This window comes from Phocoena phocoena, chromosome 3 (assembly GCF_963924675.1).
Source record: "Phocoena phocoena chromosome 3, mPhoPho1.1, whole genome shotgun sequence".
Taxonomy (NCBI): domain Eukaryota; kingdom Metazoa; phylum Chordata; class Mammalia; order Artiodactyla; family Phocoenidae; genus Phocoena; species Phocoena phocoena.
Window position 1 is genome coordinate 77,993,520 of NC_089221.1, and position 12,288 is coordinate 78,005,807.

The window sequence follows — 12,288 nt, forward strand, 5'->3', positions numbered from 1 at the left end:
TCCTTTTTGCAGGCCGCAGGTTTGTAGTTCCCGTTGTTTTTGATGCCTGTCCCCAGTGGCTAAGATTGGTTCAGTGGGTTGTGTAGGCTTCCTGGTGGAGGGGAGTAGTGCCTGTGTTCTAGTGGATGAGGCTGGATCTTGTCTCTCTAGTGGGCAGGTTCACGTCTGGTGGTGTGTTTTGGGGTGTCTGTGGACTTATTATGATTTTAGGCCGCCTCTCTGCTAATGGGTGGGGTTGTGTTCCTGTCTTGCTAGTTGTTTGGCATAGGGTGTCCAGCACTGTAGCTTACTGGTCGTTGAGTGAAGCTGGGTGCTGGTGTTGAGATGGAGATCTCTGGGAGATTTTTGCCATGTGATATTATGTGGAGCTGGGAGGTCTCTTTTGGACCAGTGTCCTGAAGTTGGCTCTCCCACCTCAGTGGCACAGCACTGACTCCTGGCTGCAGCACCAAGAGCCTTTCATCCACACAGCTCAGAATAAAAGGGAGAAAAAGTAGAAAGAAAGAAAGAAATGAGGGAGGGAGGGAGGAAGGAAGGAAGGAAGGAGGGAAGTAAAAAAGAAAGGAAGAAAGAAGATAAAGTAAGATAAAATATAGTAAAGTTATTAAAATAAAGAATAATTATTAAGAAAAAACAATTAAAACAGACAAACAAACAAACAAAAATTGGACGGATAGAACCATAGGACAAATGGTGGAAGCAAAGCTATACAGACAAAATCTCACACAGAAGCATACACATACAGACTCACAAAAAGAGGAAAAGGGGAAAAAATCATAAATCTTGCTCTCAAAATCCACCTCCTCAATTTGGGATGATTCGTTGTCTAAAGGAGGGAAGGAAGGAAAGAAAGAAAGAAGATAAAGTAAAATAAAATAAAGTTATTAAAATAAAAAATAATTATTTAGAAAAAAAATTTTTAAAGAAATAAACAAAATGGACGGATAGAACCCTAGGACAAATGGTGGAAGCAAAGCTATACAGACAAAATCTCACACAGAAGCATACACATACAGACTCACAAAAAGAGGAAAAGGGGAAAAAATCATAAATCTTGCTCTCAAAGTCCACCTCCTCAGTTTGGGATGATTCGTTGTCTATTCATGTATTCCACAGATGCAGGGTACATCAAGTTGATTGTGGAGCTTTAATCCGCTGCTTCTGAGGCTGCCTGGAGAGATTTCCCTTTCTCTTCTTTGTTCTCACAGCTCCCGGGGCTCATCTTTGGATTTGGCCCCGCCTCTGCGTGTAGGTCGCTGGAGGGCCGTCTGTTCTTCCCTCAGACAGGACGAGGTTAAAGGAGCAGCTGCTTCGGGGACTCTGGCTCACTCAGGCCGGTGGGGAGGGAGGGGTACAGAGTGCGGGGCGGGCCTGCGGCTGTAGAGGCCAGTGGGACATTGCAGCAGCCTGAGGCGTGCCGTGCGTTCTCCCGGGGAACTTGTCCCTGGATCCTGGGACCCTGGCAGTGGCGCGCTGCACAGGCTCCCCGGAGGTGGGGTGTGGATAGTGACCTGTGCTCGCACACAGGCTTCTTGGTGGCGTCAGCAGCAGCCTTAGCGTCTCATGCACGTCTCTGGGGTCTGGGCTTTTAGCCGTGGCTCGCGCCCGTCTCTGGAGCTCCTTTAAGCAGCACTCTTAATCCCCTCTCCTCGAGCACCAGGAAACAAAGAGGGTATAAAAAGTCTCTCGCCTCTTCGGCAGGTCCAGACTTTTCCCCGGACTCCCTCCCAGCTAGCCGTGGCGCACTAACTGCCTGCAGGTTGTGTTCACGCCGCCAACCCCAGTCCTCTCCCGGCGCTCTGACCCAAGCCGGAGCCTCAGCTCCCAGCCTCGCCCGCCCTGGCAGGTGAGCAGACAAGCCTTTCGGCCTGGTGAGTGCTGGTCGGCACGGATCCTCTGTGCGGGAATCTCCCCGCTTTGTCTTCCGCACCCCTGTTGCTGTGCTCTCCTCCTGGGCTCCGAAGCTAACACCCCTCCGCCACCCGCAGTCCGCGCCCGCAAAGGGGCTTCTAGTGTGTGGAAACCTTTCCTCCTTCACAGCTCCCTCCCACTGGTGCAGGTCCCGTCCCTATCCTTTTGTCTCTGTTTATTCTTTTTTCTTTTGCCCTACCCAGGTATGTGGGGAGTTTCTTGCCTTTTGGGAGGTCTGAGGTCTTCTACCAGCGTTCAGTAGGTGTTCTGTAGGAGTTGTTCCACGTGTAGATGTATTTCTGGTGTATCTGTGGGGAGGAAGGTGATCTCCGCATCTTACTCTTCCGCCATCTTCCCCTCGTCCCTTAGTCTCATTTGTTTTTGAACATTGGATTAAAAGTCATCATCTTGGGCCTCAATGTTCTTGTCAGTTATATGCAAAGATTAGATTAGATGATTCCTAAAGTAACTTCCAGCTCAAACAATTTTTTCTGTGGTTATTCCATTCTCAAAATAAGATGTGATTTATATGGCATAGGCAATTGTGAGAGATAAAATTAAATCCTGACTCATGTAACAGTGTCACTTTGCACATGTTGTTCCCTCTATGCGGAATGACCTTCCCCCCTCATCTGACTGTGTAGCTGAGCCCTGACTCATCCACATAGACTTAGCTCTGGCTGCACTTTCACGGTGAAGCCTTTACTGGTTACCCCAGCTCAGTTAGGATCGCTCTCCCTTTGAACTATTTTGGCCCCTGTGTTATGTGGTGGGATAAGAGTTTTAAATTATTACCCAATAGCTTTTATTTGTCACCCCAGACTCAGCTTTGATATTTCATCTTTGATGCATGAAGGAGGATGAAATGACACAGTCTTTTCTTGGATTTTAACATTCAAAAGTCTGGCCCCTTCAGGGAGTGAGAAGGTACATGGACGTAGATAAACCAATCACCACGAGAAGACATGCTGAGCAACAAAAGCTCCCATGCTCCAGAATAAGAGAGAAAGCTCTCTGGACTGGAGGAAGCAAGGGGTTTATAGATACTGTGGGCCTCTGACAAAGGTGCAAGGCTCTTTGCCTGGTCCTCTTGGTCCTTTACCTGAGCTCAGCACAGGAGTAAGGAGAGTGGCAGAAATCCCCCAGAGATGTGCAGAATCTCAGCCCAGAGGGAGCCCATGTTTCCTTTCCTGGATAGAGCTCAGCAAGGTGGGAAGAACCCAGAGTGGACATGGTGGCACAGAGTACCCAGGTACACAGGACTGAGGGAGCTCGCAGAGGTTCCATAGAGTGTGGCATGGCATGGGAGCAGAGGCTGACATCCTGTGCTCTGAGAGGAGCATGGAGGTGGTGAAGGACTGAGGATGGCCCTGCTACATTTCCTGGGACCCAGTGTGGTATGGGAAACACCAAATTGTCCCATGTACTGTAAAGGGGCAAGGGAGTTAAAGAGGTTTGGGCCCCAAGGTACTTTAGATAGAGAACATGGACAGAATCAGCAGTGTCCTACATGGACCAACTCCTGAAGACCAGTTGGAGGACAGCTCAGTAAATACCTGGACCTGATGTTCACACCCTCCCAACCCGTCCCTGAGAAATGGCAGAATCCCAATTTGACTGAGATTCAGTTTCTGTAACCTGGAGAAACAGGAACTCCATGGTAGAAATTTTTTGTTAGAATTTTAAAATATTTAATAACTATTCCTAGGACTTCAAATTCTTCCCTATTGCATCATAAATGTTCTATTCCTTATCTGCTTCTCTGGATCAGAAGCTCTTTGAGGGAAGACACTAAGTCTTTATTTTCTATTTTATTTTTTCCTCTTCTTTGCAAGTGCTAACACAGAGAAGGCCTATAGTAAGCTTTTTGAATGAGTAAATGGACATTTATTGGATGGCTGTTCTGTGCCACAACCTATCCTGGGTGCCTTCAGAGCCCTGTGACCTAGACATTATTATCTCCGTTTTGCAGTTGAGAACACTAAGTGAGACACAGGAAGTGATGTAACCATCCCTGGGCAGTCAGAGGCAGATCTATCATTCACACTCTAGGCCCTCTGACACCAGACTGCCTTCCTAGGTAAAAATGATTCTTTTCTCTTATTGTCTGAATATGACTATGGAATTAGTTTTTCACTTATTGTAGTAAAATTTTACATATTTCTTGATTACTTTTAAAATAAAGAGCAGAGTGTTCTGTTCATTTGACTTTCTTATTGATTACAAATTAGAAAAAAGTAACTATCACAGTATGACCATGATACTACAAGCATAATAAATGTATAGATAAAGCTTAATATTCTTGCTAACACTGCTTTATTTATAAAAGAAATATATGTTTTTTTGTAGATGATATGTAAAATCAGAAAAGTATAAGAAGTTAGAATTCACTTATAATTTCACTTCCTACAGATACCCACTATTAACCTTCAGTTATATTTCACCCTGATTTAAGAAAATTAGAAAATTTATACTGACACTTTGTTTATATGTCATTATATCAAGAGTGTTCTGCATAGCACAGGGTGTTTAATGTTCGTGGAACCTACTCTATTTAGACTGCAGTGATCAGTGGGACAAGTTATTGGAGTTAGGGCTTCACAGGTAAATTGAGATACTCAATATGCAAATTCTTGTCTTAGATACTCTTCTAGAAAACTTTTAAAATTTCACGAAAAGTGACTATATGTATAATCCAATAAGACTATCATGACTACAATAAGGTTTAATTGCAATTTGAAATACCAAGAAGATGGTAAAAATCACCTACAGCATGGTTTATAAATGGTTTAACAATCTGCTGGAGAGAGGAGGGGGCCTCATGTCCGGGAGGGATTTGACCACTAGACCTCAGTGTACCATCCATGCCCGTGGGCAGATCTGTCACTTCATCTGTTTTCCTGAACCAAAGAGAGAGGTTAGAAAGTCAGTCATGGGGCACAAGAGTGATTGTGTAACAACTCCCTACCACCCCAGAGGTGGTGAAACAGGCGGCTACAACAAGGAGGAAAGTTCAGTACTAGATTTACATTCCAAACTTTCTAGAAAATTAACATGTCTGTTTCAGGCCAATTAAAGAAGAAAGGTACCTTCCACCCAAGGTATTAGAATTTTCTCAATGTGAATAGAAACTGCAGTAGAATTGTTTTGGCTTGTTTCCATGGAGTTTAAGAAAGAAGGAGGCCTGGAGGGCAGTCTAAATTGACTTGATGTTTTTAGGTTTTTGACATGTGGAGACTAATCTTATTTCCATCTCAATGTACCCTGTCAGCTGCTGCAGATTAAAATATGATTAACCTTTCCCTTTAATTGGCCATGTAATAAACTCATCATCCCCAAACCATGGCTCGGTGGTGCAGAGCACAGACTCAGAGCCAGACTGCCTGCATTCAAATCCTAATTTTGATCTTTATGGGCTTTGAGACTTGGGGCAATCTACTAAAGATCTTTATGCCTCATTTTCCTATTTGTTCTTATCTCATGGGGGTTGTTGGTAAGGATTAAATGAGCTAAAACGTGTGAAGCACTTTGAATAATGCCTGGTACAGAGTCAGAACTATAAATGTGTTAAATAAGAAGTCATATGATTAGGCTCCCCATTTGTGATTGCTGGTGAACCAGCAGTGAAACAAGTAACTGGGAGTGCGCTAATGACATATGGCTGACTTGGAAATCTCATAATAATGAAACAGTGCCTATGTTTTTGTGGCAAAGTGGGTGGGTGGTTAAGCAGGACACTGGCAGGTTAGGGCTGAGGACTGCAGGGGTCTTCAAGCCCCCTGGGTTGCTTCACTGAACATGGTATACTGGGGCTGCCCTGGGGAGTGGATAGGAAAACTGGGTTACTTTAGGAACAGGATGCGTATTTGAAAGGAGGATTTGGATTTCTCAGATTACTTACCTGGACTGTGGGTGAGGTAAACTGAATCTGGGGATAGATTGGAGAGATCCAGGGTTATTCCTTCTTTCTAGATTTTTGGATAAATCAGATAGAATTTTAATCTTCAATTCACTGTTTCTGTCAGTTACCATTTGTTGGCTGGTATCACAGAAGTCACTGCTGGCCGCTTGAATCAGAGAAGTAATTTATTGGAAGCAGGGAAGCTCAAACAAGCAAGAGGAAAGTCAGGGCAAGAGGCTTAGAAGGGCCAGGAATTATGGCCACTGGGAGTCTGGAAAGCAGGGACTGCTGCTCTCGTCCCTTGTTCATATTCCAGAGAGGGGAATCTGATAAGCTTTGCTTGTGCCAGGTACCCAACCCTTAGCTAGAGGGCAGGGCATGTAAATTTGCAATCATACTTGCCTGTATTTGATGGAGCAGTTCCTCCAAAGCAAAATCAGGATGCTATTACCGGAAGAAGGAAGAAAGGAAGCAGAGTGGACAAAAACAGCAGATGTCTACCACACTACTCTATTACTTCAAGAAACCGATGAGGAAGACAAAAGGCATAAGGAAATAAGGAGACACTGAACACTTTGATTTTTAATCTTTCTCCCCTATTCCAGCTGCCTTCTTCTCTGACCTTGAAGCTAGACTCCAAAGCCTGGACTTACACCAGAAGAAATCCTCAGATTCTGATGGAATTATCTCCTGATCCTACCATAGTCCAATTTAAAGGAAACAGCTTAAAGCACCGTGTAGATTTTTATCAAAATGGTGATAGTTGTTTTTCCATTAGATACTTACTGGGTGTCTACTATCTATCAAAAACAAAGGCAAATAGCCCTGTCTCCTGCCTTTCAGAAATTTATAGTCAGGGAAGCAAGGCAGACAAATAAATTACATGATTACAATGGAGTGTGGAGAATAGAATAATAGAGAAACAAAAAACATGCAGCCAAATCTGCCTAGGGGCTTCAGTGGAGGTGGTATATGAACTAAGTCTTGAACACGGAATGAGCATTTATAATTTTAAATTGAGGCATTTATTATAAAAACAAAATTGTGATCCCAAATTATAAACATTATTCACATGGCTGTCAGTGGCCCCAGTTTCATCTACTGGCAGGATAAATACTGTTCTTTTGGTCTTCTAAGGTTAAGAAGTGAGCTCATCAGAAGAAAGTCAAAGACTGAGGAACAAATATGCTGTTGCATTCCTAAATTATAACAAGTTTTAAACAAAGCCACGTTCCCAACAACTGTAGTTTCATGAACTTAACTAGATGTAAGATGTGCCAGACCCCTCCAGGGCTTCTGGAACCCTTCAGAGCAGTCACTTATTGACTGGGCAGCTTGAAGGTCAGAGCCTGGCCTGGATCAGGCAGGGGTCTTGGATCAGCTACTGACTTTTTATTGCAGAAGCTACTTACGCATTTAACATTCATGTCTTGGCTAGAACTCATCTATAGTATGCTTTTGTGTTAGTAATGTGTCTGGATTTCAACCTTATGTAGAAACTGAAATGAGAGTCAGGAATATAGTAATAAAAAAGAACTCAAAATTCCCATGGATAAGAAGAATCTCATCACAAAATAGGATGATAAAGCCTCACGAACTAGCAGATTATTCTCTTTTTTTTTCTTTTATATTCTTTTCCATTATGGTTTATTGCAGGACATCGAATACAGTTCTCTTTGCTATACAGTAGCACCTTGTTGTTTATCCATTCTCTATACGATAGGTCACATCTGCTGACCCCAACCTCTCCCTCCCTCCCCCAACCCCCTCCGCCTTGGCAACCACAAGTCTGTTCTCTATGTCCGTGAGTCTGTTTCTGTTTCATAGGTTCATTTGTATTAGATCCCACATGTAAGTGATATCATATGGTGTTTGTCTTTCTCTTTCTGACTTCACTTAGTATGATAATTTCTAGTTCCATCCATGTTGCTGCAAATGACATTATTTCATTCCTTTTTTGTGGCTGAGGAGTATTACACTGTACATATGTACCACATCTTCTTTATCCATTCATCTGTTAATGGACATTTAGGTTGTTTCCATGTCTTAGCTATTGTGAATAGTGCCAGCAGATTATTCTTACTTAGTAAAACTATTGTCAGAATGTCTTATAATGGGAATGTGTTTTCCTGTGCCAAGTGAATATTCCCAAAGTGTTAGAAAATGTGTTTTCTCTTAGATTGACATGCATGCTTTACCCTGTTGCATGGCATGTGCCTCTGTAAACTACCTCAGATCACTTTTTAGACCAAGGTGGGAAAACGGAGGAAATGAATGAAGGAAGGAATAAATAAGTTCCAAAAAATAAAGTCTATTAAAAATTGCATTAATTATCTAATTTGAATTAATGAAAACTGTCCAGAGTCCTATAAAATGGTTCCTTTAGCCCCATTAGTTTGCCACAGATAAACTGGGAGTTAGAAGACCTGAGTTTTTATCTTGGCTCTGCACCTACCTACCTGTATGAGTCTAGGTAAAATAGTAGGAGGACCCTGATGGATGAATTGACCTCTGAGGAAATTTCTACAAGAGATGGTTAGCCCTACCCTTTTGCAATCTCTTCAAGTCACTCATCAATTTATCCCAAGAGTTATCACTACTTAAATCAACCAAATTCATATAATTTGTGAGGTTTAGTGCAGACATATTTGATTGAGGTCTACTTTTCATTTTAGTAAACATTCCTACTATCTGTTTTGATTAAAACCTCTCTGAAACAGAATTTAATTTAAAGAACATGCAGGCAAAAATAGCACCTCTAAAGGCTGTTTGTTGGTGGGCAGGGATAGATTCTAGGTGACCTGTGGATTTCCTGTTTGTAGGAACGTAGAACGACTTGCTAAGTAGTTACATGCTTAGCTTTCATATGACTACTATAATCGATAGTTTTCTCTAAGTGTTGGTGGGCAGAAATCCTTAAGCATAACATTTTGATAGATTCAATTTAGGTATTGAATTGCTTTATTATCAGAGGTTCACTTACATTTTCCCAGAGTCATCTCAAGGTATATAACATAGGAGAGCTAAGAGTGTATGTGCATTTAAAAAAACAAAACAAAACATATTCCACCTAAAACTTGGAAGACCAGTCTTCTTAGGTAAAATTTGAACTCCAACTTAATTATTTCCTTTTTTCAGGATTCTACATTTTCTTCATCTTTCTGTTTTTCTTAGATGCTTGTTCATTCTTGCTCATGGAAACTTTCTCTATACCAGAGGTACATAATAAAGAAAAGGCTCAGCAGAATGGAGGATGAGAGATAATCATAGAAACCCATGTTGAGCTAAATGATACCTGGAATGCAATTTGAAGATGGATGTTCCAAATTATTTTTTTTCTGTCTAGTTGACAGAATAATAAGGGAATCAATCAATCAAACTCAATCAATGAGAACGGAGTGAAGCTCATCTGAGTGGTGATGGATGATACTTGAAAGTGAATTAGTGACTGATTTGGAGAGATTTCAGAGGAGTAGAGCCAACAATGGCAAATCAGGTTAACTTGTGTGTATTGCTGACAGGATGTGGGCTGGGCAACAGCAAATTCTATCCAGCAGCCTCCAACTGCCTGTGAAGCTGACCTAGAGATTACTTCATATCCGATGGACTGAAACAGGTCCATCTGAAATAGTTTTCTTCAGCCTTGAAATTTCTATAATAATATGTGTCAAGCCTAGAAACCTACATTTAAGTATCTGAATACATCTGCACTGGGCAAACAACTCCCAATAATGCCTCCATGACAGTATGCTGTTAGTTGCTAATTGGGAAAAAGTACAAGTAATAGTTAGAAGGCATTCTGTTGCTTGCTGGGGGGCTCCTTCCCTAGATGGTTAAAATATTCAGCTCTATTGGACAACCACCTGGTTTAAAAATCTTTGGCAGGTGGTGTTAGCAGTACATATTTACTTGTTCATGTAATATCTGTGCAAAAGCTCAAAAAATCAAGACAAGCTACAAATGGTCGTTTATATGACCACTCTTGAGACCTCACCACCTCCTCTAGAGATAAAGTTCCTCCCATGTCAGTTTACCCTCAATACTCATCTAAGCCGCTGCCCTTCCTCTCTGTCCTCTCCAGGCCATGGTGCCAGCAGGATCTGTTCCCCAGGTGTTGACAATCAACACTTCAGCAAGGTGATTGCCAAGTAGCAGAGAAACATTTTGTAATGCATCCTGAAAAGACGTCAAACCCAGACTTTTAGCAGATTCAAATAAGTAAAATTCAGACAAAAGGAAAGTGTGTGGCTCATTCTCTCAGCCTTTGAAGCCCAGGATTCCTGCCCGGATCCTATAGTTTTGATTGGATTGCACCACTGGATAGAGATATTAGTGTTGCAAACCCATTAGGGGTTTATTCACTCTAGAAAATTTTTATATTGGAAAATAAACTATAGGGTTTTTACTATATTTTCTACTATATCCATTTCCCCCACATTTCAGTAGTTAGGAAGCTGTTTAATACTCGCCAGCCTCTCTTTAGTCTTATGTTTCTGGTGTATTGTCCCTCCCTCGTGCTCTTTTCCCCCAAGAAACAGGGGCAAAGAGTAGATTTTGAATGCTCCTGCTTGTGGCAGGCATCCTCTTCCTGGCTCACAGCTCACCCTGGCCTTTTTAGGCAGCAGGCTGGTGGGGTTACTGGGATACCCAGAGGTGATGTGTGTGACTCTGACAGTACCCTGGTGGACTGAGCCGATTTGTCACAGCCAATTGCTTATTTTCAGGGGTTTTCCTACTTTGCCAGCATCATCTAGGTAAGGACCAGATGCTTTTAGTTAGCATCTTTTGCAGTTTAAGGGGCTCCAAAAATCTTCTTTTATTCCAGGAATCTAATGCCCAGGCCTGAACAAATAGGTTTCCCCTATTCACTTGGAAGGCAGTATGTGATTTTCAAAGGAGCAAATGAACATATGGGTGCTTTTCTTTTCAACACAGAATGGAACACTGTTTTGGAGAGAGTGGGGGAGCAGACATGAGTATGTATTTTAAAGACTGTAAATTAGTGCACACTGTTTTGGAGGCAATTTGATTCTATCTACCAAGATTTAAAATGCAGATACTCTTGACTGAGGAATTTTGCCTCTTACCATGTATCCCCAAAGTATAGCAGCATATGTGTTCAAGGGCGAATATATATTTATACAGCATTGTTTACAATAGCAAGAGATTGGAAGCAATCTAAATGTCCATTTAATAGGGGGCTAGTTAAATTATCGCACATACATACAATAGATTCTTTTAACAATTGTTAAAAGAATGAGGCAGGTCTATATGTACTAATATGGAAAATTTCCAAGATATACTAGGTATCTAAGAAGGGATGGACAATGCTGCCATTAATGTAAAAAAAGAAAGGGGGGGCGTATGTACACATGTGTATGTTTGTGTATGTGTAACCTATCTTGATTTATTATCAGCAGTTGACTCTGATGAAGGAAGTGGGGAGCTGAGAGAGAACTGAGAGGGAAAGAGTATTACTTTTCACTGTATGCCTTTTAAGTTGTTTTGTTTTCATAAGGTTTTTAATCAAAAGATCACAAATTCTTTTGTGGATGATTAAGTCTTATACTCCAGCTGTGAAGCAAGGGAAGAATAAAAGACGAATATATCATATAACCTGAAAAAAATCTCAAAAAGAAAATATAAAAAGGGAAATGCAATCTTTTTTTTTGCTGCTCTGAGACTCTTCCTTGTTATTTTTTTTCACACACACACACTGTATTTTATTTTTACAAGAGATAAATAAACTGACACCGAGCATTGTAAATGGACGACCACAACAAAAGCAACAATGATTGCAATTACCAAACACGAAACACACTCATACTATGTCATAATATTGACATTCAGTCCAGGAATCCTCCACTGTAACAGCTCCTTTACTTTGCAGTGAAAATTGATTTGTATAATTTTTGCCTCTGAGTCCTTGTGGGATTTTATTTTTTTTATTCAAACAGAAAGTCATAAAAATTATAATCATCCTCATCAGTTCACTCAGTTGTATGCCTTTTTATAAAGCTTAAAATGTTTTCCTTGTGCATGTAATTCCTATTCAAATAAATAGGTAATTAAACAAACCAACAATAAAGATGTTAATTTTTCATCTTTTCTTTAGGATTTCTTCTCACTGCTCGCTTTCCACAGAAAGGATCCTCTTCCTGGTCATTGGTGTCAGTTAGACCTTTAGGTCTGGCCCCAGTGACTAGTTGTGTGATACTCAGCAAATGATTTAGTGTTGTCCAGAGCCTCACCACTGTTTTTCTCCTCTAAAAATGATTAAAAATATCTCAAGATTTGTGAGGCTTAAATAAGACAAGTTTCCTCGCATAATGCCTAGGAGGCGATCCTTAATGTGGCCTTGAGAAAAGGAGGTAATGCTGGTGGGATAGGTATTTCTAGCACCTTACTGCAGCCAAAAATCTTTCCTTTGCCCTTGTTCGAAGGCAAGTCTTCTCCTCATAGGACACTGAAGGTTT